Source organism: Topomyia yanbarensis, chromosome 1 (genome assembly GCF_030247195.1).
Source record: "Topomyia yanbarensis strain Yona2022 chromosome 1, ASM3024719v1, whole genome shotgun sequence".
In the NCBI taxonomy this organism is placed as follows: domain Eukaryota; kingdom Metazoa; phylum Arthropoda; class Insecta; order Diptera; family Culicidae; genus Topomyia; species Topomyia yanbarensis.
The window spans coordinates 125,930,862-125,939,407 of record NC_080670.1 but is presented as its reverse complement, the minus strand read 5'-3'; positions in this window follow the sequence as shown (position 1 = coordinate 125,939,407).

Below are 8,546 nucleotides of genomic sequence, written 5' to 3'. Positions count from 1 at the left end.
TGGACAAGTGGCTGTTGTGGTTTTGAGGTGAGAGGCGGTGTGATGATCTATGAGCTTGAGATCTAGTAGTCTGCGTGCTAAATCGTTGTTGGTTGTTTGATACTTGCGAGTGAGATCTGATTTAATCATGGTGTATGTGCTTGTATCGCTTAGCAGTGTTTTAATTTTTTGGTCATAGTCATTGAGCATCATAATGACCGTGCGGTTTCCAATAAGGAAACATCCAGCAATATTCAAATGCTGCTCGGATTAAGTCCAAAGTTAGCCTTGCCACTCAGTAATGTGCCACAAAAACCACTATACCACCTCCTAGCTGAAACTGAATCGATTCTGAAAATCAACCCGGATCAAACAGAAATGAGCCACCAAATGTATCAGTACCGTCAGCAATCTACTCGCGAGCGTGAAAGACCCCCTACCCATACTACATCACCACAATGTAATATACCTGATCCCATGCCAGACATGTGCATGCAGTTATATAGGAATGACACGGAATCTACTGAAAACGAGATTATCAGGGCACCAAAGTAATATAAACAAACTGAATCAGCTGCTCAGCTCTGATAATACGCACACAGAGTTCGACATCACGCATCTCAGAAAGAAAACAGCCCTCGTCGCTCACTGCATAGATGAGCACCACCGTTTTGATCTCACAGCAACTACAATACTAGACCAATCAGAAAAGCACTCAGCTCTAGCGCTGCTGGAAATGATATGGATCTATAACAGCAGCGACAGTGTAAACAAACGAACAGATGTAGAAGGGCTCAACCGTTCTTGTGCAGGCATCTCACACGCAATAGACAAACACAAAATCACTCATAGAAACTCACAAAACACTCAAATTCAAAGCATTTATAACACCACGCACAGTCATTAACGCATTAATACCGAAGCAGTGTACACGCCAATTTATATTCTCAGTCCACCCCACACGTATGAAACAGTACATTTGCAAACTAAATTACGAACAATTAATCTATAAAAAAATATCTTTAATACAGTTATGTGCACGACCAGGACAGACAACAGACGAACGAATGTTGAAATACGACATAGTATGACAAAAGACAGACACATAGTAAGTAGAGATACAATAGACATACATGTACTACATAAAGATTGCCAACTTGTTCAATAGTGATTCCCGGAAGAAGGCAAAATACATGAGGCGAAACGTCGGATAAATAGACAGCTACTGTTTTATTATACCAGATGACTGCATGCCGTACCAAATAACATCTGAAATTCAAATCAGTCGACCTGACCAACTATGTTATCGTCGATTGGAACAAACCGGCTCGGCGCGGCCCAATGGCGGATTGGTCCAACTTATGTGCGATGAAACACTGGGGGACCTGCTTCAGATAGGTTTTTGATGTCACCCGGTGCAGGGTTGTCCAAACTGGCGATACACGTGCACTACGTGAAACTTATGTCACGAAAAAGAGAGCTTGTCCATCGTCTCCGGTCTTTTTTATCCCTCTTGATGTCCTGACCGAGAAAGTCGGTCCGGCGAATGACAGTCTAATATCCGTAGCGTTGTCAAACCCAGGGTAATGTCAAAGGATTGAGATTATGGCGTCAAGGGATATGGGTATGATTTATAGCAAATTCAATTTTAAATTTAATAATAGGGTAGGTTCATAGTTTTAGATAATTTAATATAAATATAACTCATTTGCTTTACTTCATTTGTTTTTATTTAATCAGATAAATTCTGACACCATTATGGAATAGGAAAGGATATAGTAAGATTTAGGCTAATTTAATTCTATAGTAATGTAAATTTAAATAATTTTATTTTTAGCTTAGGGATAGAGGATAGGGAATAATTATTATATTTTTATTTACAGGTAATTTTTTAAACAAATTGTGCATGTTCATATGGGAACCGTCAGGGTAACCGAACTAGGAGGTTACAACTCAAGAACGACATGACGGATTTCTTCGATTTTTGCATTTGCTGGATATCTCTATTTATAAAAATGAAATGGTTTCCGTGTGTCATCGCATAACTTATGAACGACATGACGGATTTCTTCGATTTTTGCGTTATTTTGTTGTTTTTTTTCTGTGGAAGGTTCTCCTACATAAAAATCAAATATTGAAATTTTCCTAATCCACCTATTTGTGCAATTGTGTTTTTCCCATATATGCACCTTTTGCTGGATATCTCTATATATAAAAATGAAATGGTTTCCGTGTGCCATCGCATAACTCACGAACGACATGACGGATTTCTTCGATTTTCGCATTATTTTGTTTGTTATTTTCCGTTCTTTGACATAAAAATCAAATATTGAAATTTTCCTAATACACCTATTAGTGCAGTTGTGTTTTTGTCATATATGCACCTTTTGCTGGATATCTCTATATATAAAAATGAAATGGTTTCCGTGTGTCATCGCATAACTCAAGAACGACATGACGGATTTCTTTGATTTTTGCGTTATTTTGATGCTTGTTTTCTGTGGAAGGTTCTTTGACATAAAAATCCAATATTGAAATTTTCCTAATCCACCTATTTGTGCAATTGTGTTTTTCCCATATATGTACCTTTTGCTGGATATCTCTATATATAAAAATGAAATGGTTTCTGTGTGTCATCGCATAACTCACGAACGACATGACGGATGTCTTCGATTTTCGCATTATTTTGTTTGTTATTTTCCGTTCTTTGACATAAAAATCAAATATTGAAATTTTCCTAATGCACCTATTAGTGCAGTTTTGTTTTTCTCATATATTCACCTTTTGCTGGATATCTCTATATATAAAAATGAAATGGTTTCCGTGTGTCATCGCATAACTTAAGAACGACATGACGGATTTCTTCGATTTTTACGTTATTTGGTTGTTTTTTTCTGTGGAAGGTTCTTCTACATAAAAATCAAATATTGAAATTTTCCTAATCCACCTATTTGTGCAATTGTGTTTTTCCCATATATGCACCTTTTGCTGGATATCTCTATATATAAAAATGAAATGGTTTCCGTGTGTCATCGCATAACTCACGAACGACATGACGGATTTCTTCGATTTTCACATTATTTTGTTTGTTATTTTCCGTTCTTTGACATAAAAATCAAATATTGAAATTTTCCTAATACACCTATTAGTGCAGTTGTGTTTTTCTCATATATGCACCTTTTGCTGGATATCTCTATACATAAAAATGAAATGGCTTCCGTGTGTCATCGCATAACTTAAGAACGACATGACGGATTTCTTCGATTTTTGCTTTATTTTGTTGGTTATTATCTGTGGATGGTCTATAGACGCAAAAAGAAAATTTAAAAAATTTTATTTATTAGTGCAATTGCGGCATTTTTAGTTTACGATTGTTTGCATAATTTGTCATTATATGGAGTTAAGTAATAAAATGTCTTTGGTGTGTTATTGGGTTTTAGTTTTTTCCACGACGGTCCTTTTTGTTAAAAAGTTCTACGTTATGATCTCGATTTCATGCATTTAAAAGGTAGAGTAGTGAAGGAATTGATGAATGACATGTATGAAGGCACTATTCATAAAGGAGGGTATGAAAGCGGCGATGTTTTTATTCCACGAATTCCCATGGTTAAAACGGATTAAATTCCAACTCGAGTCGAGTCTTTCGTTATGAAAATAAGTCATTAAAAAGCTTCGGAATAAATTTGGAGTATTGTCGATTCTCTCACGGCACTGTTCACAAATTGGTAAAGCATCAGCATTGTTACTGTACATAGAGAAAGGCACAAACAAAAACGATGTTTATCATAACGTATATTACAGAGCTTTTCGTAACATGTTTTATAGTTGGAATCATTATCATATCACAATCTAACTGGACTTTAAATAAATAGAAATTTGATCCACAAGCATTGCTATTTTTGCTTTCGTTGTTTTTTCCATTGAATAATTATAGGCAGGACAACGTCTGCCGGGTCAACTAGTTTCTAATAAATAATGAAGTTAATGCAAGTGTGTTTTACACAACGCGGTGACGTGTAAAATCTCATACAGTCAAGCCTGAGTACGAACGAAGTGCGTGGCCGAACCCTTTTCGCGAGCAAGGCGCGATTGAAAAATTCATAGCTCCGTAATTATTTAATTGCCCACTCCCAAATTTTTATGGCATCAATATAAATGATTTTACTACTACTACTACTACTACTATACAATAAAAACCTGTTTTAATCCACCTAATGGTGCCACGAACCTATTGAGCAATATGTTGACGATGACGTCCTTGGAATAAAAAATATAATATTTAAGTGGATAAATCAGCATGAATTAAATGTTCGTATAACATATTTTGGAATGCAGTGGGAGGGGAAAGGGATTATACCTGTAAAAGAGAATGTGCGAGAGGCCTAGTTGGTGAAAATGAATTCAGTCATCACCGAATCCGATGTGACTTTAATTCTGGAATATGCTCGGTACCTTATTTCGGTTTAAATTCCTATGTAACCGTAGTAACTCCGGAATCAAAAGTCAGATCTGAATGAAATTCAATAGCAGTCAATTGGTTTATTGTATTTATCATTTGAAATCAAGTTTGTAAAAATCAGTTAAGGATGTGCTGAGAAATAGGTTAATAAATATTATCATATAAACTTTGATAGTTATCCGAGAGAATCAAGAACCGACATAGGTGGTCAATATTTTTTTTTGTTTTGATTATAAAAGTTTTAACCTTAGGGTCATTCGGCTCTTTGTCAGGTTGGAGAAATCTCTTTAGAGAAATCTCTAACCCTATGTGCGGGGTTGGGAATTGAACCCAGGTGAGCTGGGTACAAAGCAATCGATTTACCAACTACGCTATCTCCACCTCCTAAGTGGTGCCCAATATGGCCAAAACTACTTTGATTGGTCTTTAGGGATCTAGGCCCACTAATCCAAGTAATGTTAAATCCGTTTCAATATGTATTGCATCATTTGGACATCTTCATGTTACAAGTTAATATAGGAATTTGCTGTGTGGCTGCAGTCTTCAGCCCATAATTCCGGAATCGGAAGTAGGATCAACAAAAAATACAGTAGCAGCTTGTGGGAGCGTTAGAACCGTTCATTTGAAACTAAGTTTGTGCAAATCGGTTCAGCCACCTTTGAGAAAATTGAGCAGCTTTATTTGATACACAAATGCACCCACAGACATTTTGCGGTCTCGACGATTTGAATCGAATAGTATGTGACACTTGGCCCTCTGGGACTCAAATGGCAGGTCGATTTTTGAAGTGATTTCCTAATATGTAGATAAGAAAGCCAAAAATCATTTATATTTCCAAACCAAACTAATTTCATATCTGTATTGCAGAGTAGATTTGTTTCGTAATGACGTATTTGATGGGTCGATTGATTTGAGGTATCAACTAATGAAAGTAGGACTGTTCGTGAAATCTTTGTTCAGGTTGTAGGTTCGCCAAATTGTTGACTGGTCATCATTTTAGTTTAGCTGTGTAAATATTTTTTCAAGAACATGGTAAGCATGTTTGGTTATATTCAAGATGATGCTGTTCGAATAATACTTCTAAATTGTTGAATTTGAGTTGCTCTTATCTTTTATTGTGATTGATGTGAAGTATCGATAAGTTAACGTAGTATTGCATGTATCGTTCAACGAAATATTAAATTGTCAATAAGCGATTTAAAGTGATATCTGTGACTATATTCATCAATACGGCCCGTACGCTTGCCTGTAGCAATAGAACAAAAGGCTTCAACGAAAAAGGCACCTAAATCGTCGAGATGATCTGCAGTAAATGTGCTCTGTATATTGCACCGGACGATGAAAGTATAGTATGCGGTGGTTTTTGCGCAGATAAATATCATGCAGAATGTGCCGTGTTAAGGTTGGACAGAAAATGGGCAGAAATCGAAAACAAAAACTACAAGGGGCAGCCCTATGGGGTTGCACGAACTGTAGACGTAGGACTATACTACTTAATGTAAAATATTTAGTGTGTGGGAAAAAACACCCGGACCGGTGAAGAAAAATCAAATTTTTGACAATATAATCACATCTCATGTATAGGACAAGCTTTCTAGTTGCTCTCAAACAGATCCTAAAAGTTCAAACACCCATGGATAACCCCAAGTTTGTAGATGTGTTTTCGATGCCACAGGATTGTAAAATGGTAAATATTACGTCATGAAAATTCAATTCTTCCGTGACAATTTTTTTTGCCTGCAAAATGCCCTGTGTGTATGCAAAGCTCATGATTTGTTGGGTATTAGCGTTGATCGGAAAATGCTTTCCAACGCTGCGCATTGCATACATACAGGGCATTTTGCAGGTCACCAGAAGCTGTTCATTTTACCACCGCCACATGTTCATTTTACCCACTTGCTATAAACATGTCTTATTTTTGGACATGTTTAGAAATCAAGAATCATGTTTGAAAAAATGTGTTTATGACGAATTATTTTTACCAGATATGTACAAAACATGTCTAACAAGAAACATATAAGGTGATTGTAATATCTCATTCACTTATTAGTTAGAAAATAATGACTTTGCTTTGCACATTCGCTCCAAACATTGAACCCAAGCGCACAATGCAAAACGAGTCAACGCTGATGATGATGGGTAGAGCGAAAGAGACAACTAGTACCACCACGACACTATTAGCGCGAATCACCACAATTCCACGCGGCCTTTCCCGATTGAAAGGAACGGCCGCGCTTAGCCCATCTGTCATAATATCGTGATTTTGCATAGCGAAGGGCTGAATGATTTTGTTCCAAAAACAGCCCTGCGTTATGCAACACTTTGTGCAGGTTGATTATACTAGTTGCAAGTGGGGCCAAATTCACCAAGTTCCGTAAAATTCCTTTTAAATTGCAGAATTGATAAAATTGCTCAGATGAGCTAAACTAATTAATCAAATCCTGTTTTAAAAACTGTCCTTGCGTTTAAACCAAAATGGGAAGCTTATTACTACCACTACATTACTTAATTTCAAGCGCAAATAGCAAATACATGTGCTAGTTAAACCAAAAATTTACTGGCAACATTACAGCGGCATTTAGGAAGCAGTTGGAGCGGTCGCCTGTTGGACGATACAGGGTAACGTCCCTCCACAGCCAGTGTAACAGACTTCTAGCTCAGCTACACTGGCTGTAAAAAACACAGCGCAGTGATCTGCTTCGCCAGCCGTTCAACAGGGAACTGAGCGTGTCTGGCCAAGTCCGTTCTTTAAATAGTCGATGATGACGTCATTCATAGAAGCGTTGCGCGCTAGGTACACCAAACCGTCGTACAGGGCTTGGGAAGCGCTATCTTCTGTGTGTTAATGCGCGATATTTTGACAAGGTTGTATATTATTTAATTTTTTAATGCTATGATATCAAAAATCTTTGGGTTTATCTATTGGAATCTATTCTTAGAAGTATTTCGGGGTGATTTGCGCAAAAAATTTGAAAATTTATCGTGAGATGACTGAATTATATGCGTTTAAAATTGGACCACTTTTCGTTACATACCATTTTTGTAGAATTTGCAGAGTGCACCCCCATATCGAAAACAAAGACGTAGTCCTACGTCAAAAAAGCAGTTTTTTTCCACACCTTGTGTAAGATTTTCATAAAAATCAATCAGCTTATGTAGAATGTTGTTGCAGTGCTGCTGATTAATTTTTATGAAGATCTAACACACGATATGGAAGAAAAATGATTTTTCGTTTTCGGTTTTTGCCCATTCTCTGTTCAACCTTAACTATAGCTGAAGTGATGAGCTGTAACAAGCATCGAAATATCCATTGGATTTGTACACCATGTACGGAAATTATGGATGATGTTTGTCATATCCAAGCATTTCGAGATAATCGTGAACTACTATCATTCCTGCTGCTGCGGTCATTCCTAGCCGCGTCCCTTCTATTGCTGTTCACACACCATCCCAAACGGGAGAATGTGAATCGGGATTATTGACGGAGATATACGAAATGAAAAAACAAATTAGTGATATTCAGCAAGCTCTAACCGAAATCACACAAACGCGCGCTGGTCAGTCTGCAAGAGAGGACTCTATCCGTTATTTCATCTCCCTTATCGTCCACGAAGTTAATGCAAGGTACCCGAAATGCCTTTAATTACGCTCATTCCCCGTCGTCGAGTACTTCTGCTGACGTATCTCTATGTTGGCTGTTCTTCACACGAGTCAACAACACCGTAACCGAAAAGACGTCTCCGATATGATTACTGACTGACTCGGGCCTACAACAGTGGTCGTGAAAAAATTGTTGCCTGGATGAAAAGAAGTATCTACGATGCCTTTTATTTCTTACAAAGTGGGAGTAGATGCAAAACTGAAACGAATCGCCACAGGGCCACAGGGAATTTGTTTCCGCGAATTCCACGACGAATTTGGAGTTTGGGAGCCGAACGTTGAACGTTAAAGAAATATGATCGCGCAAACTGAAATTATGAATTTTGTTATATGTTGTGATGTTGAACTATAATGTTTTTATGCTTGTCGAATGTTATTAGACTTTAGCAATTTGTATGTGTGTCATAGTATAGGTTAAGCAGTAATCTGTATGCGCTTGTCGCAAAGA